A 23,207-nucleotide genomic window follows, 5' to 3' on the forward strand; every position below is an offset into this window, starting at 1 on the left:
ATATACACTTGCAAAAATCAAGGTGTTCTTTTATTCTTCAGCTAGAAAACCAGGTTTTGCATCTGAGCAAAGTAATAATAATAAGCCAACAATTTTGCCCTCAAAATGTATTTGCTTTTAAAAAATGAAACGAACTTTTTATTTAAGTAACACTGTTCCCTGGGAACAGGCACAATCTTTGGTGTTAAAATGGCATTTACGTGAAGTGTTTCCTCATTTAAGGGCATTTAATTACCTCAGGAGTATGAAACATAAAAATTAATATACCTGTACAGAAAAGTTGAGAGAAAATAATGTCCTTTATCCTTTGCTTTGCTGATTATGGGTCAGTAGCAAATTAGATTGGGCTCTAATTCTTCCCGAATGTGAAAACGATTCAATCAGTTACACCATGAGATGATATTATTAATGCAATCACGGCTTAAAAGAAACTGGCCCTAAAGGGAGATGCCAAAATGAATTCTTCGTGTAGTAACAAAGGAAGCCAGAAGACTCCTTCACAACGAGTCACGTCTGCACTAAAGACAAGCCTGACATTTCATAAGCTTCTAAATAAGTATGCTGGAAATATTACAGTTTCTATTTGTATATCTAACACTTGCTACAGGCTCCAAAGGCATTCACAGCATCACTAAAGGGATGTATTAGATTTGGCATGACACCAAGTTACAAATATAAACTGGGAAAGTATAAAACAGTAAATTATTTCATAATATATCTACCGCTAAGGCATTTAGGTACTCTTCCATCTTAATTAAGGGCAAGAAATTGTAAAAGGCTTCAAGGAAACATTTAAGTTTTCCTAATCAAAGCATAAAATTAACCTACAGAACATATTACTGCACGGTAAACTACTGATTTTTTTAGGAAGAAAACACTGAGAGGGTCTGAAAAAAAATAATTTAGGTTTTCTGTCCCTCCCTCTCCTCTCAAAATGTGGGATTTTTTAACCCAGTCCCAATTCAGAAGGTGCAAGAGGGTAGCACAACTCCCAGCAACACCAGCTCTCAGACTGGTACAAATGCTGCCAGAGTCCTCTTTTTCCACTGCAGCCCTTTCCAAGCCTAATCAATTTCCACGGGCTGTAACGAAACGACTACAGAAACAATGGGCAGCTGGGAAGAAGAGGCCTGCGAGGGCCGCGGGGAGGATGGCTGTCCATCCTCCCGTCCCCAGGCAGACCTGGGCTCCCTGGGCTCCAGGCGCCAGCCTCGGAAACGGCAGGGACGCACGCTGGCGTGAGCCCGTGGATACGATACGGTGTCAGGTTTTGAAACTGCAAGCTCGTGATTTATAGGCAAGGTGGTTTAGGTCATAGTAGAGGTTTCTAAAGTGAATTTGTAGTCATTTATTTTCCTCCTCCTGCTCAGTTCTGTTGAGCTGGACTCAAAGCATTAACGGAGACAGATTTTTATCTTCAAAAGATACGAAAAATCGCATCAATGGAACTGGCTGATATTCATTTATGCTTTAACAATAAGAATAATGCATTATTGCAAAATAATAAAGCAATAACGATCGTAAGTATTTTCCAGGCATTCATTTTAGATGTCAGCAGCTACCTGATAATGTCGTGTTCTGTGATCTCATGAGTCTAGGGGTCCAGGGCCTCCTGCTCCCAGTCAGTATTTCAGAACAAGGAAGGTATTTGCTGTTTATCCTTATTTTTGTTAGGAAATTGCTTCTGACTAGGTTACAAAAATAATGAATTGGTTATAATCCTGGTCACGGAGCTTTTGAAACCAATAGCAAGGCTTCTGCTGACTGTAACTGAAAGAACTCCAGGTTTTGAGACACCGTTGCATCATCTGCAGAGCACAGGCTAAAAATACATATGAAAGGATTACAAAGTATTTGTGTTTAATTTTAAAATGTGTGGAAAATCACCTTAATGCAAAGAGTCAGCAAAATGTGTACGTACAACCCGACTGTTCAAAAACCAAGGTTAACTAGTGTTTGGGAGATTTTTATAAGCTATGGCTCCATACAGGCACCAATTTCTCCCCTGTACCAAGGTTATGGTTCCTTTGTCGGTTCCTTTTCTTGTTTATTCAGGATTTGAAAAAGATATCCAAGAGCGGGGTTTTTTTTGCCTTCACGACTCAGCTCTTGTTCAAACACAAAATATACAGACATTAATTTTTTAAAGTTTGTTATTAGCAATATTTAACAAACACCAGCTCATCTACGTATTTCGAATGGAGTCTAACCTGTTGCCCCTGAAAGACACGGGAAGTTTTCCCCTTGTCTTCAGTCGACTCTGGACATTATCATTTTGTGTTGGGTGCTAATCCTGCGATAGGATGCATCTCCACTTGGGAAAGCTAAATGTGGTATATATTTGTTAAGTAGTTCTTTGAAATAAAATATGATTTCTTTTCCCTCTTAAATTTATAAAAATTTAAAATTTTAAAGCTTCTAACTTGCTTTGCAGGCCGAACCACTGAAAGAGATTAGAGCATAAATATATATGACATTGACATTATTACCAAATACGTTCATTAGCAGCAATGCTATCACAGTGAATACCAACTGAATTAACAGTGACAGGGCAGTAAGTGAAAGCGTTCATACATTTCTTTCTCACAGCTTACAAACTCAAGATTTATTCCTGACCTTTGGTGTAAAACTTGATGATCGCTGGTAAATCAAAGACGATACCGTTAGTATTCAGTGCCACAACTGAGACCTTTTCACCCTGGAGTTGTAACAGATAATTTTCGAAGAATTTCTTTGTGGATTAACATTAATTATCATGCATACTTCATGAAGAATTAACATCAGTAGGAAATTAGCTCATTTCCATTCATGACACTTTGCAGTTTATTCTTGCCATCTTTGTGACGATGAGTTTACATGTTATAAGTTGTCTGTTTAGAAATTCACCACTTCCTCCTTGTTCTTGGGCAGTCGTAGCAAGGATCTGCCACCAAACATCTCCCCTGGGCTCTTTGGGTCCTTGGGTAGGCTCCAGTGGGCTGAAGACACCTGAAGGAAGGATTTAGAGGTGAAACAGGGACCAGCTTCCAGCCTTTATGCATTTTGTGTATTTAATCTTGTAGAGGAAAGGACATTGTGTATACCAGTCAGGTTTGCAGGCTTGGTCCTTTTCATTTTGTTAGTTGAACTTACTGTCTCGCTCTGGGTCAGTAAGGAATTATTTTTCCAAAGGAGCAGATCTCAGCATTTTTTTGATAGAAAATCCTGAAACAGAGGGGCTAACCCCTATTTAACAGTTCTGATATTCTGGAAACAGGCTTGCTTCACTTCATTAGCTGCCACGAACCTTGAACGAAGTCCATAGACAGAGTAAAAGGCAGAGCTTGGGCTGATTAAGGTTTCCAATTTTTGGACACAAACAACAAACGACAAATCTTGGCTAATGATAACCATAAGACCAATAGTGAGATATGGATGCATGGGAGTCATTTCAGGTCAGATGCACTTTAATGAGAGGAGACAAACTGAGCCATTTCTTCCATGTCGGGCCAACGTAACAGTTCTATAACAAATACTCAGGTGCAAAACCATCACAACACTGTGAGACTTAGTCCTATATCACAACAAAAACAACCTGCAGAGTAATATACAGCTGCCTAACGAGGAACGAAAAACTGATCCCGAATTATGTATATGTGCCTTGCACTCCTATAAGCCTACCACCACCACCACCTATGTGCACAGTACCGCCAGAAGCATTAACACCACCTTCAGCAGCAGCAGCTGTGGGCTGCTTGAGTGTGGGAATACTATGGGAGAGGGAGGACCCCGCTCACCCTCCTTGGTCATTCAGCTGCTATGTCTCCAGTATAAGGTGAACATTTAAGGGAATCACTATTTATTTTTTCCCGTCTTCTTGTCTTTGAGTTTGTTATAATCAGTCTAAATCAGAAATCCTTCTCTCTAATCATAGAATGTTTTAGGTTGTAAGGGACCTTAAAGCCCATCCAGTTCCAACCCTCCCTGCCCTGGGCAGGGACACCTCCCACCAGACCAGGCTGCTCAAAGCCCCCTCCAACCTGGCCTTGAACACCTCCAGGGATGGGGCAGCCACAACTTCTCATCCAAATCTACCCTCTTCCAGTTTGAAGCCATTACCCCTTGTCCTATCACTACGTGCCCTTGTAAAAAGTCCCTCTCCAGCTTTCTTCTTCCCTCTTTCTTCCAGCCTCTAGAAGGTCTCCCCAGAGCCTTCTCTTCTCCAGGCTGAACCACCCCAACTCTCTCAGCCTCTTCACAGGAGAGGTGCTCCAGCCCTTTGATCATCTTCATGGCCCTCCTGTGGACCTGCTCCAACAGGTCCACGTCCTTGTCCTGAGGACTCCAAAAGCTCTAGCTTCAGTCCACCTGGTTATGGAAGGAAAACCTGATGGCACTCAGGGATGTTCCTGGTGACACGTATTCTTATATCTTTATTCTAGTGTTGTTGAACAGTCACACCTCAAGTGAGGTGTTTCCAGGAGAGGAGGCACAGGGGGAAGGAGCGTACAGCAAGCCCCAGGAATTTACACCGAGCCCACTGCCGAGGTGAGCTCTGCTGCTTGACAAGTGACGAGCCTGATGACAGCGGCTTTCAGTGCTGCCCTCAAGGTTAGAGCTGAGCAGCAGAGCAAGGTCACCCCAAAGCTTGTCTCACACACCGCTTCAAGAGGCATCAGGCAGCAGGACCAGACAGCAGGGCTGCTGGAGACCTTCCTCTGCCCCGCACTCCCATGCTGCTGTTCTCATGCCATCCCACCGTGCCGGAGGGGAATCGGACCTCGGCTGTACCCAGGTATCTCAGTTAAGCAGCAAAACCCCGATCACAGCGTGCGGGCAGGGTGTGGGACGGGTAATTTGCCTGCCTCTCCCCCGTGCTGTTTTGTCCCTTACCTGCCTCAGCTTTCAGGCATTTGGACTCTCTCTATAATAGCAGGACTTAAACATGACGGCAATCTGCGTGCCAACACCAGCTCAGTGAACAGCTACGGCACACGGCAGCAGTGGGAAAACAAACTGCTATTGCACTGGCTGGAAACCCAGTTTTAGAGCCACATAATACCCAGTCCACTGGAGCCCTGGTTTCTCATAGAAATGAGCTATGAAAGAACCCTTCTATTAAATATATGAAAAACATGAATTTTCCTTTTAGTTAGCCAATTATTACCTTTCTTTACATAACTGTTTATAACTGCATAGACCCTTCAGCCTGTATGTGCTCTGGGCTGTGAGTCTCCATGCTGCTACAGGTATGTTTCTTGGTCACCATGATGTCCTTGGGAAGCTTCTGGGCAGAATACCTTTGCCTCTTCAACACACTTTTGGGGTGTGGAGGTGAGTACAGGGGACAACAGGACTTATGAAGTGAGGGCACCCTTATCCGCAGAGGAGAGAGTTTTTCAATCTCTAAAGGATGGTTTTGGGTTCAGTTCAAGTTTTATGTATGCTTTGGTTCAGTTTTCCCTTTTTCCTTAGCTGGCTGGCTTGACATGAGGAATGAAAAGATATGTGTTCAGTGACCTTGATCATCCAACCTGTGTTTTAATTCCTGCCCTAAGAGGACTGTAGACATAACCAGTAGGTGATCTGTAGAAGTCTCCTGTAAATATTTTAAAGTATTTGTCAAGGCCAGCCCAAACTTCCTCGGGTGGTTTTGCTCTAATGCTTTTCTTTATCTCTCTTGGCTTCAGAGAAAATGTCAGCTCGTGAACTGTAATAATAGCCTTTCCCTTCAGATTTATTTTTTTTCCCCCCAGTTTTGATCTAAAAAATCCCAGCACTCAAGAGGAAATTTCTCACAGGGAAACTTTCTGTGATAGCTACAAATTCTTACGGTATCTCTCCGTCAGAGTGCCTGTAGCGAGGAACCACTGCAGCCTTTCAGCAGCTCTTCCAGGACTCGCAGAGCGGCTGGGATGGCTCTCCCGTGTTTTGCATTGCTGAACGGAGCCTGATGATGGCAGAGTTGCGTAGCTCCAGGCTGGCTCGCTGTAGCCATCACTTGCAGAACTGCTTACAGATGAATTGATAACACTGATGCCATTTGAGCTCCCTCTCCTTTACAGCAGAGATCTCTAATCCGCAGCAGTATTAAACACACTGAAAAAGGGGGAGAAAGAAAAAGAAGAAAAAAAAAAAAAGGGACAGAGAAAATTAAAAGTCCTTCAATGTCATTTCAGTAGACCAAGGTCACGGTGGGGCCAGATGCTGGTTACAGCTCAGCTCAAGGGAGCAAAGGTCTCTGGAGGGCTGATTGCACCAGTGCGGGCTGCTCTAATCTCCACGGGCTGCTCACAAAAGGCAAAGCCGCTCCTGGGGACACCTCCAGCATCGGAGCAGCCAAACCACGTCTCTTCCTCTGCAGCCTTTATGTTCTCAGCACAGGGGCTTGCTCCGGCAACGGGTCTATCCCAGGCGTTGGGGGAGGATTTTTTTAAAATATGAAAGCATTGAAGTAACATAAAATGTAACTAGTAAACAGAAATGCGGGTACAAAAGATGTCACCTTTTTGAAAGTTATATAAAATAGTAAGGAACTGCAGAGGCCCTTCCATCTGATGGCAAGGTCCTTGAGAGTTGGATCCTAAAGCAGGAACACCGTAAACATCAGCCATTTATGCACATTCTGCTCACCAGCACTGGATGTCTCTTTCTTGATAGACCTCACTGCAATTTCCCCCAAAGGCTGATGGTTTTACATTGTTTTGAGTTTTATTTCATTTCCCTATTAAATGACAGCCTTCTGCAGAGCCTAGATGAGGAGGGCCACAGAATTTCTAGTAATGATTTTACAGACTTGCAACCATTTGAACAGAAGAGGCAGGTGCAGACACTGAAGTACATTCCACTGAACTGCCGTTGCAGTCCGGAGTCTGGTTGGCGCTGTATGAGGAGTCTGCGAACAGCTTTGTGTGGGAACCTCCCAGGAGGTTTTTTTACAGCTAACAATGTCGCTTAGTGCTACAGAGAAAGAATGAGATTTGCTGATAACATTTCTCTTTTATCACGTCCATTTTCAAAATATGACAAGTAAATGATTTGGCAGAAACAATACCACAATAATAAGTGATAATCAGAAGTGTAAGAGGATAAGGGAAATCTTACAGTGTTCTTGTTACACATACAGACCCAAACTCTGTTCAGAAAAGAAAAGATAAAAAGCATAAAATAGAAAAGAACCAAAACGTGTACAACACCTGCTAGCCACGATGCATGACTGCCCAGGGGTACAAATTACACAAACCTTTTCTCCTGATTTAAGATGGAGCAGATGTGTTGGAGGTTATGTCACTGTGTCACTGCAAAAGTTCCTGCAAATTATTAAGGTCTCCCACCTCCAGAAAGCGTAAAGGGTCTGCTGGGCAACTTAAAAATACTCTTGTGAGCTCCTGGTCCTGCCATGAGGGAGCACTGCGGGACACCCCAGATGCAGGCAGCCACGCACATGTCAGCTGTGACCAGCTCACAGAGCAGCAGTAGCCCATTACTGGAAGGGTTTGAGCGTGTGCCCTGTGTGCTGCACAGCCCGGGCACACTGGGTCCTCTCCAGCTGCAGGTACCTGCGAAGCCGGAGAAGGAGAAGCTTTTCCAGCCAAGAAACTGGCTGGCAGTTGCTCTCCTTTGGCAGCTCTGCCCTTGACTCTAATTCTAGTCAGGCAACTACTCGTTTAATCCCATAGCTTCAAGCACTTTCTAGGTGAGTCCGCAGGATGAGCGAACGTAGACAAGCTAGACATCATAGAATCATTTTGGTTGGAAGAGACCTTTGAGATCATAAAGTCCAACTGCTAACCTAGCACTGCCAAGTCTACCGCTAAACCGTGTCCCTAAGTGCCACATCTACACGTCTTTTAAATACCTCCAGGGATGGTGACTCAACCACTTCCCTGGGCAGCCTGTTCCAATGCTTGATAACCCTTCCAGTGAAGAAATTTTTCCTTATGTCCAACCTAAACCTCCCCTGGCACAACGTGAGGCCATTTCCTCTTGTCCTATCGCCTGTTACTTGGAGCTCGATGCCAAAAGCAGGAAGAGACTAGAGAAAAATCGTGATTCCTGTGGGTAGAATCAATTAGGATTTGGGGCAGTTAGCATTTCTGGGTCTGCACTACACAGCACCCCTTAAAGCGTAGGATCTCTATCCATTGAAAGAAAGAAATATATAGCGTTACCAGCTTCAATTCTGAGGGAAGCTACTGCCATAACCACATAATTCTTGCTTGAGACGCAACTGGATCTGCACCTGTGCTCCCTTTGCTAGGCTGTGTAGCTTGTTTTCCAACTTTTACAGGTGCTAAAGAGAGCAAATGAGCAAATCTTCTTAAATCTCCCTCTAAATTGAACACCCACACACTGGGCTTCAGATTGTGCTCCTGATTACTTACGTTTAGCTTCCAGGTTGGGAACTCTCCCAGTATTCCTAACACTGGGTTGCAAACGCTGCAAATAATTTTTTTTTTTCTTTGAAAAGGCATTTAACTCCAACAGCCATGAATGACTGGAACTCACTTTATAGAATATGTTTCCCAGTCAGAAATGAAATTGGCAGTGCAACCCCTCCACCCCCCAAAATTACTTGGCTAAAGTAGTAGCCAGCTGAACAAGCAAAAAAGCAGAAGAGGATTAAACCAAATATGCAGCTCAAACAGACGGGTAGTTGAACCCTTGAATGTTTCAATACACAGCTGATTCAGCAAAACAGATACACATTCAAATTGAAGCATGTCACTACAAGAGAAAACCAGGCAGCGTAATCAATAAAGTGTGCAGCCTGTCCTGGTACAGGAAAAGCCGCAGCTTAACAAGCCAAACAGAAAGATGAACTGGAAATAAAAAGAGTCATAGTGAGGAAAAACAGTGAAATGAAAATATGTGAGTTTGAACAGTTTCATTCACCCCGTACAACCCCATTAGAAATGCTCAAAGGCGGCACTGTCAAAATGGCCAATGCAAAATATTCCCATATTTCCTAACCAGAGCCACTATTTCCCGAGGGAAAGCCCTACTGCTTTTGCTGGGATCTTGAAGCCCCAGTGGGAGTCACGACCAGGAAAGGTAACTCATGGAGACAGGCCACTGTCACATAACTTCTTGGCCCTAATCCCTACAATGCGTGACCCGAGGAGCTCGGAAAACAAAAGCTTGGTTTTTTTCCCTTCTCGCTCACACAGTTGATGGGAAGTGGGATATTATTTAATTCAAGATTGCAAGTTTATTATTTTTACCTAGGTACAAGTTGTTTTATTATAGTACACAGATCTATTATTCTCTGTGAACTACGCAGAAGTGGATTTGATTCACAAAAATACTTTTACTTCACTGAATGCTTTGAAAAATGGTATGCCAACACAGTGCCGCAGAGAAATTGTTGAAGGGATTCACATTCTCACACTCACATCCTCCTCACAAGAGATTCTGTACTCTTCAGCTGTGACACAGGTTGGGCTGTCCCAGCCGCTCCGTATTGTTCCTTGTGCCAGCCTGGATATTGGACACTTTGTGAGGAGCAGAGGGCTTGCTGGGGAGGTGCAATGTTTGTCAGTACCTGTGTCCTTGAGGTCTGAACACAGACAGAAGCTGCTATTCCATCACCTTCCTGCCAACAGAGAAATCTGCTCAGAGAAACCTTCTCACAAGAGCAAACCTTCTTCACAGAAAAGCAAACAGGAAAGGCTGGGAGAGCAGCTGATTGAAGGACACGCCAGTGCACATTAAAATATTTGCTAATTGCAAATATATTGCCCCACTGTGCTGCTAGCTCCAGCTCTGACTCACATGAAATGTCAGTTGGCTCCAGATTGAATTTTGCGGTTAATAACCTCCCTCATCACTCGCCTACCAAATCTGCCCAGAAGAGAGGAGACTGCAGTAACGCCAAACACTGATTTCTGCTTCCTCGTCCTTATTTCTTCCCTTCTCCACTTCCACGTTATATTGCGGTATTTATGATCTGCTTAAACCAGGCTACTATGCTGAGTACGACCTGAAAACCTAAAGAGTGAGTTAGTATTTAGATTTCATTTGTAAGTTAGGGAAGAACCTTGCTGAAGTTGATTAGACAAAGATCACGTGCAAGATTTTGTCATTTGCAGCAAGTTTTCTATCGGCACAACATTGCCATGAATGAAGAGGCTGGACATCACCCAGCAGCCCCTGAGCAGATTAATCTTTCCAAGCAAAGACAAAGCAAAGTTAATAACTTGAACACATCAGACAGAAAAACTGCTTCCATGTGAAAAATGTTTACTCACATGAGTTAAACTCTCTGGTTAAAAATCATGGTGTGAAAATAAACACAATGAACGCTGGCTGATGATGTTTGGGTTTGGGTCGCAATGTTTATAAGGATAAAGGAACATAAATTCCCACCTGCTGATTGAAACTGTTTCCCTTACTGGTTTTGGATTAGTCTTCGTTCAAGTACTGGAGAGATGTTCAAAGAGAAATGTTTATAAAAAAAGAAAAGGGGAAAAAAATGTTGAAAGCAAACCAAGAAACAAGGCTGCCTTTCCAATAACAAGGAACTTGCAATTATTGTTCAATTCAGGTTCATATTTGGAATTGTGGTTCTAATCGAATAAAGTGTGTAATTTCAGGTACACAAATAATCCTCATTTTTAAGGGGATTTAAATTTCACTGCTTTCATAGGCTGGTGATATAACAGTAAAGTGGTAAAACTAAATTACTGTTATCATTTAGTGGTATGTATTTATTTGATCTTAAAGTTTAAAAGGCTGTGGGTTTTTTTCATAGTACTTCTCTAACCACCCACTTATTTTTTCCTGTGTCTCTAAATCCAAGGTGGGTGCTTACAGCAGGACAGGAACGTGGCTTCAAAAGAGCTGATTAATGTTAACATTGCACAGTATTACGTATTGCCTCTTTTCACATAAACTACATTGGAGAAACAGGTAACGTGTAATTTATGCACAAGAACACATCTGCATCCTTTCTGAATATAGGTTTACAAATCCTCCTCTGTTTTTAATCTTCAAACTGTTAAAACTGTTCATTAAATATATTGTCTATACACCTCTTTCAACACAGATTTGTCAGTGTGTGTAAATTATACATAAAGTGCACAGTGAGATAGATGCATAAAACCTGCAGTTTAGCTAGGTAGACATAAACATTCAGTAAACTTTGCTTAATTAGTCACTAAATCACTCTTTATGCCTTTGTTGACTGACTGATGTTTTTAAAATATTACTGACTCCTCTTAAAATGTCTGCCCTTGTTATTTGTTGTTTTAACAAATATTTGATGCCATAATCCGGTGTTTAAATATCCACTGTTGTAATTCAGTGCTAATAGTAATGCTGAGATGACAGAACTATTAAACTGGATACAGAGTTGTCAAATTTTAAGACAGCAAAATACTCACCTGTGACACGTAGCATATGGCAGAACCCTGAGAAAATCATCAGTGGAGTTAAGAATAAATAGAAGCTGTGTTCCCTAAAAAATATAATCTGACATGCAAGCATGGATAATCTTGAAATGCACTTGACAGTCTGTGATTTGAGTCAACAGATTATAACACCAGAGGCACGCAGTACTGCGTTTTCAAATAACAAATTACAGAATAGCTCTTAATGCTGAACTCAGTGTGTAAACAAGCTGCTCTTTCTATATACTATGTAAAGAGTTTGTTAAAATACTACAGCTAATTATGCTTCAAGCATTTACAGTCACATGTATTTATCCAGTTTTGATTTTTTTGGTGCCCGTCTCATAGTTAAGCAATTTTGATGTGCACTGCTTAAAATGACAGTGTTTATTAAACATTTTACTGAAGTAGCACAGAACCAGTCACTCTGCTTGTACAAATAAGTCATCAGGAGCTGCATCATATTTCCCAGCGCACGATATGTGAACCTCAGTTATCTATTCCAGTGACCTCTCGGGGTTAGAAAGGCTCCTTAAGGCAACAGGCAAACAACTAGGCTTCTAAAACCATTTCATCCCCCGTATCTTGCATTCAGGTCAGGGATGGGGTCCCCGTACATCGCATACAACACAACAGTGTCATCATCTGTTTGGGTAAGACCATTACTATCATCTAACTTGGCTCAAGAAGACAAGGAACTGTTTCAGTTCTTCATTCAGACACTTTTAAGAAAGCAGGATTTACAGTTTCCTTATCTGACATTTCACCATTAAATTTCAAGACTCATCATAGCAGTACACGTTATCCAAGAGTTACGTAGTTTTATACACAGAATCAAAGCAAAGAAGGATTTGGGAGATTGTAAAATAAATCTGATTATATAGTTTCTTGCCAAGAAGATTCACAAGAACCAATTTGGAGCAGCTGCTTGTTCCAGCTGAGACTCCCAGTGCTCCAGTGAGAGCCTCTTCCCAGCTCTGCCTTTACTCTGTGCTGGCTCTGAGCAGACCCGGACACACAGCAAACCCTGTTGGCTAACAGCTGACGGATGTCTTCATCTGATGAATGCAGCAAATCTGTTTTGGTACCTTGATTCTGTGCTTTAGATTCTGTCTGGTCACACAATATCCCCCCTGCCTTGCAGTGAACGATGCAAGACAGTACAGACTCGCACAACACACCTCTCCTCACTTGAGAAGAGGGAAGACATCTCGCTATTGTTTTATCCAATACCAATTGGATAAATATCAATTCACTCCAATATCAATTAATCATTTAATTGGAGACTTTCCAGCCTGAGAAGGAAATGTTCTGCCTCCCGCCATGCACTTCTTAGCAAACACAGATTAGAAATGTCATCTGCCTGAATTAACCTTCCTGGAGACAACTCCGTACCTCTCTACTTGTACAAGACTGAAAGCAGATGACCAAACTAAACACCCCTCAAACAGCAGTTCCCACAGCGGCCAACGTAAGACCATCACTGGCAGATGGTAGCAAGAAGCTAAATTACCAACATTTCACCTCACGTTGCGAGGTGCCCAGCCTTCGGTAGAGGTGCTTGGTCTAAGGTCTAAGGCAGGCAGGGAGCAGGGGTGCTGGATGCGATGCACCCGGCGGTGCCAGCAGCCGCCCCGTCTCCCCCCTTTCCTTACAATGGTTTGCGTCTTAACAGGGAAGACTATTCGCACTTACACTAAAGCCTTTACCACTGTTCTGGGAGTATAAAAGCATCTTAAAATGAGTAGATATCACTGTTCCACCAATTTAAAACCACTTTTGACTGTCAGAGTGGTATAAAGGAGTTTTAGTGTAAATAATAGTGTGGTAGTAATCTGATCTCATATCCGTAGGGGGGCTGATTCTCTTCTCATTTACATCAGTTTTATTTTCATATAACTCCATTAGTTTCAGTATTTATTTTTGCATGAGTGACAGCAGAATTATGCCCAGCATAATCACACATGAAGTGTAAAAATCCAACTTGACTAATTTCTAAGTATTAGCCACAAATGCTAGAAGCCAAAGCAGAATCTCAATGAAGTAGTCTCCCAGTCTGCTCTTATTCTTTTTCACTCCTCCATATCCAAGTTGGACATGCCTCCGAGATACAGAAGGAAGCATGAGGAGGGAGCCAAGGAAAAGTAGTTAAGACAACCTGGCTTCTTCTCAAATTTAGTGTTCAAATAAAACTAGATTTGAAGAGACCACTTGGGAAATTGCGTATTCTCTGTGGAGTTCTGCCTTGTTCAAAATGAGAAGGAATAACGTCAGCACAGTCTGAGAGAGTCTTGGTAAGGCAAGGAGTTGGAGACGGTTGTTCAACCGTTCAAATGATGGAACCCTCACAGGCAACATTTCACCTGTTTCTGGTTGCTGTTGGTTGGGTTGAGTTTTTACAGCTCTGTACATGATGACGAAAAGTTAGGAAAGGGCAAACTCCCCTCCAAGCTCTGTTATCACCCGTGACAGCAGGTGATGGAGCTAGTGGTTAGGAATAAGGGAGGCAATCACAGGCACCTTTTGGTACTGCTCCTGGGAATAAGAGGGGCCAGGAACCATGGCGTACCACCCAAGGTGGGGCTCTGACCCTCCTCCTCAGACCGCAGTTTTGTAAGTGCCAGTCAGCCTAAACTAGCACAAGCAGCGATTTCTCATCAGCTGTTTATTGACTGTCCCCTTAACTTAAAGTTTTTGGAAGCAGGTAAATCTGGATAAAGTTGCCTTGTACCATAGAAATAACTTTGCACTTCTGACTCAAGTAATGACACGCTGTCTTCGATAATTTTTTTCTGTTTCTTTCTCCCTTCAGTTTTTAAAGAAAAAGCAATGAGCCCCTCATGCAGACGGCAATTATTGTGGGCCACAGAGCACAGACCCAGGACAGAGTTTGTGGGCTTTACGCTTTCAGCAACCTGCTTTTCTCTCTTTTACTTGTGAAATAACTGCTCCACCACCGCAGTGTTCCTGCGCTGGTACATGTCTGAACTGTGCTGTCTGATGAGGTATCCAGCAATCTCTATGTCTGACAGCGATCAGTGCGTTCAAAAGCCTGCCCTGCTAAATAATAGATAAAAGAGATGAACCACGGTGTGGTTTCAGTTTTGAGCGCTTGATACACTGGAGCAACAAGCGTTACATTTTCAAGGGTGTCAGAAAGAAGCAGGGAATCCGAAAAAGGAAAGGAGGAAAGTGGCAAGAAGAAGAAAAAAGAAGACGGGAAAGAGCCTGACCAAGCAGAAGGCATGGAACGGAAACTGTGGAAAGTATTAAATAACGTTGGTACGCGCTGGTGTTCTGCAAAGCAACAAATATTTCTGCGGTTGAGTGCAGAATCCCAGTGACTCACCTAACGGGAATGACGGAATCCGCATCCCCTCCACCTATCTCAGCACTTCATTCCAGCTCCCATTTATATTCCTTGTAAGTGCAATCACTGGACACCCTTGAAGCGTTACAAATTACACAGCGCTTCTTAAATCAATCCATTAGGATATTAGCATTTTCCTTGCCAAGGCAGTAACAAGCAGCGCCTAGCTCTCTTGATGAAATTTGCCTCATAACTGCCTTGTAGCACTTATTAATACAGCTATTTGACAATTTGTCATAATCTTTTTGTAACAAAAAAACAGCTATTTCTCTAAAATCAGGGGTTTAATTAAACATTAATTTTCTCGATAGCTCAGGTGGGGGGTTGAATACAGAACATTCTGTTTCATTTTTTATCACTTTCATTTTACATTCACTTTTCCCATTTTAATCATAATAATCAGAATCTGACAGTATTTCTAAAATCAAACATAATGAAAATTAATTACTAAAAAACCTGTTTGATTACAAACTTGAAAAATTCCCACAGCTATTTTGTAGATTCTTTAATAATTCAGAATGAATCTATTTTTTTAAGTAGGTAAATTGAAATTTCAATTAACAATTAAAGACATTTTAATGACCTTTGACCTTTTCCCTCTTTCTCTCTCAGACTCACAAGCTTTTTATATACATATATGAAGATATATAGATGGTAGAAAATAGGTATTTATTTTAGATAGAAAAGCACATCTGTATTTTGTTAGTCCTTCAAACATCTTGGCATTTCATTCTTTGGTTTGCCTCTTCTTTCCTGCCAATACGTTATCTTTTGTTTTTGAGAACAGTAACAAAAATAGAATTACTCTTTAAAAACATCTAGCTATTATTAATGTTTTTTTTTAATATGTACCAACTCCAGTCTTGTCTTTCTGCCATCTGATGTGTCAAGTTTGCTCGTCCTACCTCTGATGGCAGACATTCTTTTCTCCAGTGTACTATTGGGTTGGGTTACCAGCAAAGATAAGCCTTTATGAGACCCATGAAAGATTCAGAATGGTAAATTTCACCAGTCTTTGAAACCAAATATATGGAAAATGCTGTGATAGACAGAGGAACAAAGACTCATTTCTTGTTCAGATAAGAGATTTTAATTTTTGCTTTCAGAAAACATTGCATGAAGTAACTAGGTCAGAGCTATGCTAAACCCACACTTTGTTTATCTGATGTGTGTGCTGCATAACAGTTCTGTTTAGTAGTTTAGATTTGACCTGAATTAAATACGAAGCTCAAAAAATATAATAAAACAATAATAAGAGATCTGACTTACCATGAAGCCAAAGCTTCCCCACTAAATACATGGCCACCTTCTCCTTGCTGTTCAGTTCACCGCAGCTCATGTCACTCATGTCCAGAGGTGCTGCAGCGCTGGAGTCCTCCCCTCAGCTGCAGAGACCTGCAGCTGGAAATGGCAGGCTGGGACAAACACGTCATGTTCGTGAGCAGGAACAGTGTCTTCCCCTCTCTGGAGGGGAAAAAACATTTAGACTCATAATTTCCAAAGGAATCAAAGGATGCTTGGTGAAGAATTATAGCCCTTTCTTTGAACCAAGATACAAATAAGGAGTCACATGAAGTACACAGCTCTCATAGAAAATTCTTGAGGTAGATTCACACCAAAGGTGAAAAGTAAATTACAGTTGGAAGTCTCCTAGCGTGGACCATTTCTGAATGTGTACATGTACTTACAATACCCAGACAAACTGCCAGTTCTTTCCATTCTGCAGTACCGTGAGAGACAACCAGCCCTGAGGCATTAGACAATAAAAAAAATAAAAATAAAAACAAAAAAATAAAATAACAAATCCTTTTCTTCGGAGGGTGATCTGGAAATCTTTAACAGCAAGTAGCAATGTTTTGCTATACGTGGAAGTGGTCTGAAAAAAATGTGTGTAAATAGTTGAGCACGTTAATTATAATACATTGTATACTAGGACGTTATGTGTTCCCCTTGGTTTAGTAGTTGCAATAAAACTTTTCTACACCTTGTAGACAGTTAATTTCCATGAACCATCTCCTTACAAGGTGGTTACTTCCCAGCATCTCTCGTTAATCTACTGCTCCAGGTCTCACACTGTAAAAGACTGCAAATAAAACTCAACAGACTTTTTGTAATTAATGCCTTTGCATGAGAGGATAAATGGGGTCACTTCTGGCTCTCAAACTGGACCTTCCATGCCACCAGCTTTGATTTTTTATTTCCTCTGCATTTTAAGGATATTTTGGAGATGTATAAATCAAGAGTAGGGTGGATGCATGCACTGACTACTTGCATTAACATATCTCTGCTGGGCAAAAGGAACAGGAGTGAGAACAGCTTTGCCTGCCTACCAGAAGTGAATTAGCATTGAGTAAAAGACCTATGCAAACATCCTCCACTTTGTTCCAGGCAGGGGACATGAATGAAGCTGGGACTAGAGCCCACCAGAGTCCTTATGTGCCACCTGTGTTTGCTTGGCCTCACTGCCCAAGCACCTCTTGCAATGGCCTTCAGCGAAAAGCAAAGAAATTGGCATGTCGGCGGGCAGGATTTGCTTCTCCAGTGCAGCAGCCTTGAAGACCTGGGCACAGGCACTGTGGACACAAATCTGCTTTATGTAAGAAGAAAACGGCAGTAGTGGCATTTTCACCTATTGCATCATCTCCAAAATGAGTAAATAAGTCATGTTGCTAATGTCCTTTTAAATGATATGTGTTTGTGTGTTATATAACGAACAAGCATTAAACAGTACTTTTTTTTTTTTCATTTTAGGGGGAGGCAGACAGTTTTGCTTGTAATTCAAACAAGTTTACAGTTTCTTCCCTAACAGTCAAAGTAGGAATCTGCAGCTGAAAAAAGGGGAAAAAGTGTTCTTCGTATTCTGTGATGAGGCGTTTCTGAATTAATCAATGTCCTTGGCGGTTTTGGGGGGTTGGTTTGTTGCTTTCTTGACTACGATTAGCTGAAGGTCTGACAATTAACTATCTGAGTCCTAATCTACCAAACCCCCCAAAGGAGACTAATCAAATACCTGGGAACTGAAATTCAGCATTCTCCCAAGCACTAAAACCAATGGAGCCAGGAGAGACAGTGGTTCGGTGGTGCAGCTTTCCCACCTGCCCTTTCCCAGGAGCTCCCTCCAAGCTTCCCCTTCCCTCCCCCTGGCCTGCAGGGGCTCATTAGCTCATGACCTTTTGTTGGCATCCCCAGATGCTCCTCTATGGCTAAGGAGTTGACCTTTTCTCTGCCTAATTGTCTAGGTGATTATCATAAGTTAAGTTAAACACTAGTTTGTTCACAGGTCGGGCTAAACTTGAAGCTATTGTTTTCTTTGCCAGCCATGCAGAAATACCTCTATATTTCAAAGCACGTCCACTTTTTCCAAGACCTATTAGCTGGTTGAGTAAAAGATATTAGCTGTCTCTTCAAATCTGGCCTTACTGTTTTCTCTGACAATTCAGGCTACATCCAGTGATCTGAGTGTCAGCTTTTGCCCACTGTTTCCTCTTTCTTGCCTTAAGGTGGCTTCCTGCTCGCTGATGTTAGACCTGCTGAACTGCTACTCTGAGACCTTCTCCTGAGGCTCTGAGAATGTTCTGAGACAAGTTTCTCCATTGGTTGACAACTGAGCTGACAACAGTCAGTTGACAACAACTGAGAAGTTTCTCCATTGGTTGACAAAACCTGGATTGAAAGCAGACCTTCCGAATGCGGCCTTTGAAGCCCACAAGTAGATTCAAATTTTATGATGTATGACTGTGAGCAGATTATGACAGTAGCATTCAGGCTTGCTCTGTTGACACGTCATGGTTTCTTCTTTCCATTTAGTAGAGACTATTCAAAAGCCAAGCTGGACAGTTCATTGGGATAGTACATGTTGTTAAAGTATTTGCTTCTTCACTGAATAAACACCATCTTAATTAGGTCAAATCCCTAAGGAATTACCTCAGCAAATTTCTTAATTAAATAATTATGGGTATCTCCTTTCAGCAACAGAAACCAAGAAGGAGTTGCAAAACTGATGGGTTGTTAGACTTGAAAGACTCACCCGCCCACCACCCCTACCCTCCCGGCCCCCCCAACAAAGTTTTTTCCTGCAAAAAGAGAAAACACCAGGAAAGAAGAATTTTTACATATGTCAACAGGTGATTAAGCATTGGTACAAACCATCGACAGGAAAATGTAATGTATCTCTGGAAACCCTGCCATACTCAAACACAAGAAGCTTCACTAAATACAGGAATTCTAGGATGAAACAGGTAAGATTATATGATCCTAAAGTTCTTTCTAGTTATAAATGCAATTCATTTTCTTATATAAGATTTATCTGAGGCATCATCCTAGAAAAATATGTCACTGTCAGATTAGCCTGGTTCAGCACTAGAATTTAATATTCTTGTCCTCAGGATAAGTGTGATTCTCAACATGTGGGAGTACTCTAGAAATTCCTAAATCAGTGCCTGAGTGACAAAAATGGTGAACATTTATAACATATATAGGGTTTTTCATCAGGAAACACCAAATGGTATTCATGAAGGAATGTGCATGGTTAACTCCATCTTAGAGATGGGGAAAAAAGAGGCCCAGGGAAGTTTAGTGACTTTTTAATGGCTACCCCCACCTCACCAGATCTACTGACGGACCCACCCCCTGTCCACTGCTCATTTTAGTCTCAGAAGATCATTCTTTAAGTTCGCAAAAAAATAAGAACAGTCATCGCCCAGTGATGGCAAAAGACACCAAAGAATCACAGTGAAATGAAGATGCGTGAAGATGAACAGCAAGCAGGTGCTAAGGAAAGGTCAATACAGGCTTTCTCATGACAGTTTTGCCAAGAAAGAAAATCAGCTGTCTACTCCCCCTGTCCTTAAATCCGATACTACTTGTTCCCAATTCAAACTTCTTCCAGGATATTTTATTCAAACACAGTTGGCACACTGCTGCATCTGAAGCACGTCCACTTTTCATCTCCCATTCCTCATATTCCTTCATTGCAAATGAAATTCATTAACAGTGGACATTCCAATTTATCCTTTTTTCTGCATAATCGTGTTACTCCAAGGTGAACAGCTGGCACCTAACACACTTCTCAGTTGAGACGCTCTCTGTTGTAGGGTTCCCAGATCTGCTCACATACCATCATCAGGGGCAATGTCCACGTATCCAAACATTCCCCTAGTTGGGGTTGGGAACCCCAATTATAATCTATTTCTCTTCTGAGATGTGAGACAACAGGAAGCATTTATGGATCTCTGTGATTTGTGAGTTGTAAGGATGTTTACGGAAAAGACATCCTGCCCTGCCACTTTGGTTTCTATCTCTGGAGGCAACTCTGTCTCCAGGGGTTTCTCTGGCTCACGCTGTAAGCCTGACTGTGTAAGAAAACAGACTTCTGTTGGCTTTGCACCCAATATTATCACAAAACATAAAGGTGGATAGTCAACTGAAGTTAAAATGTAGAACTTTTTCTTCTGTAGAAGCCAGCAGCTCCCTGTGTCTCTTCATATCCTGCTTCATGCTGCTGTAACTGAGATTACTTCGCCAGCACGAGTGAGAGGAGTTTCAAACGCAGGGCAGGATAGACTAAAATAAAGCAGAACAGGGCCTCCAGCTGGGAAGCTATGCATGTGAAAGACAGGGAAAGATATATATGTAATAAAATAGCTATTTCTCCACAATAAATATACTTTAAAACATCAATTAGAGCTTGTCATTACAGGATTCCTGCATCAGATGCGTTTCAGGCAACTAATAATTATTAAAAACCTGATTATTGAGTTAAGTTACTTTTCATTAAAATGTTCTCACCTATTGGGCATTTAATTAGCACACAATAAATTATCCATTTAAACAGCAATTACTTTCTTGAGTCAAGTGCATTAGAAGCAGTTATTTATGGACCTCTTGATTATAATAGATCCAAGAACCTCACAAAACTACAGTGCATGCATGCGTGTGTGTGTGTATATCATCCCCGCTAAAGTAACTGCAATTACAGGAGGCCAGTCAGCAAAATGCAAAAGCTGGGCTGAAGTTCTCTGCAAGACTAACAGCTGTAAGAGCTTTCTTGATGGCACGTGGGTGGCCCAGGTTTGCTGGAGGAATGAGGAGAGAGGGACCCAGCCACTGAAGTGCTGGTGAGAGATAAGAAAACAAATATTCTGGGTCAGATACAGCACAAAGGGCAATGGTTATAGGGAGTTGACTGGAAAAATACAATGAAATCGTATCAAGATATTTCCAAGTACAATGCCAGTGACTCTTAACTAATCTGCATCTACCCAGTGGGCCCGTGGCAGCAGAGCAGGATGCACAGGATCCAGCACAGCTGTTTCAGGCAGCTCTGAGAGGCTTCTAACATCTCCACAGGGATGAGCATCACCCTGAGAAGTGGAAAGCTTCACGTGAGGACTCCTAAAGTTTTATTCCTAGACCACAGTATCAGGCAGACAATCTTAACAGCTCATGTAAGGAACAGTTTAAGGTACGGCGGAGATGATAACAAAAAGTCCCTTTGGTTAAGGTGGTTTCATAGAGACCCTCTTTTTTTTTATCCCTGCCCAAGCGTAAGAAGCTGGTCATGATGCTCAGAAGACAAAATCAGAATATTTAAACTGGCGTAACATCCACCAGTGCTAGTGAAGTTAAACGGGTTTGTACCTCTTCACCTTGTCCACATCTCCATCCTCCACACTTTAAAAGCTAAACTAAGTTCAGTATATACCCTATCCTGACGTGCAGGGACAGCGTGTGTCTTTCTCCTTTAACCTAACAGCCACCCAGCCAGTCCTGAGCTAGCAGTTACCAACAGCTGATAACAGACCTGTCCTGACACTTATGCCTGCCGGGAGCATTGGGTGAAAAAGTAGCTGGTACTAGCTATGCCCAGAACATCCTTTTACCTGCAGATGGGAAGGCCCTTTCATCTTAGTTTTCTGCCCATGTTTACTCGATGAAGTTGTAAAATTTGATCAGACTAAAACAGCCCCCTGGAACAAATGCAAAGTCTAAAAGAGCACAATTGCCAAGTGTTGTATAAACAATGAACAGACAGACACGCGTGTAAGCAATTTGGTAAAGAAGAGGATTTGGAGATCTACAAAAATAAACAGGCCCAGAACAAGCCGCAGACATAATTAAATCAGTGAAATGAAATATCAAATGCTGGCAGCCCATAAACGCTTTGATGATGACAATAATAATAGGGACTCGGTGGATGAAAAGCAAGAGAGAAAATTGGTCCATTAAAATAATGGTGAACAAAATGAGGACCATGCGATGGAGAGAAGGGCATGTTAGACATTAATTTTAAAATTTTGTCTTTTTGTGAAAGGGAGAGAAACTTGGAGAGAGACTTTCTAAGGCAGTCATTTCTTCTGCATCAGTGAAGGGTGAAGTGCCAGCCTTGGAAAATTCAGTATCTCTACACAATAAGCCAGACTCTCAGCCAGGCTCTGAATTTGGCACATCTCCTTCACTCACTTTCAAAGAGGTACATTAATTTGAAACAACTCAAAAGGTGGATTAGTCTATAAAAATCCAGAATATGGACCACGTACTACAATACTCGTTTATCCACCGAACAAGCATTGTTGCATGGGCTTTTTCCCAGCTGGGAATAGGTATGGATTGAAGTATGAATTTTATTCCCATTATAAACATGCTGGGAATAAGTATAAATGCATATGACATAAATTAGGGATAGGAACAATGTATACTTCCCAGCAGGGCCAATTAAAAAATCTGCAAGTCCAAAACCATCAACTTTGTATGAAATTTATCCCAGTGAAGCACATAACTAAATGGAAATATTTGTATGAGGAAGTACTGACCTTTGGAAATCTGTGTTTGATTGAAGATTGACGATGGAGTCAGGCTATCTTGCTTGGCTTACACACATACACATCCGTGGAATACCCTGGCTATCACTTCCTGATATTTATAATATTCCTCTTTCCATTCACAGGCTTTTACCAGCTGCTTGACACATGGCCCTGGGAAGCAGCTTCAACACCAGCCATGAGAGACTACAAGTAGGGCAGGGCAGGACGGCTTTACCTCAAAGGATGCACCTGCTTGCTATAGCTCTGTGTACACATACACCTCTCTTAAATCAAGTACCATGATAATAAAGAGTACAAAAACATGATGCATGAACATCTTTCTAAGTTGACAAGGAATATACATCATTTAACCTGATATTTGGTTTATTCAGCTCATCTACCATTTGGGATCTGCTTGGTGTTTCTGATAGCACAGAAAGTAAATACAGAAGAGATTCTAGTTTCCCTGCTAACACACTCAGAACGCCAAGAGATATCGTCACCAGTACGCTCCGGTGAATGCTGTTAAGGGGTCAGGATGGAGATGAACGACTCAGATTGCCATTGTCAGCTGCAGTAGAAAGGCAAAAGGCAAGCTCTGACTTCTGCATCCCTATTCATTTCTGCTCCTCCTGTGCCTTTATCCTCCCACTCGCAGCTATTGGT

The sequence above is a fragment of the Chroicocephalus ridibundus genome, chromosome 8 (genome assembly GCF_963924245.1).
Source record: "Chroicocephalus ridibundus chromosome 8, bChrRid1.1, whole genome shotgun sequence".
Classification (NCBI taxonomy): domain Eukaryota; kingdom Metazoa; phylum Chordata; class Aves; order Charadriiformes; family Laridae; genus Chroicocephalus; species Chroicocephalus ridibundus.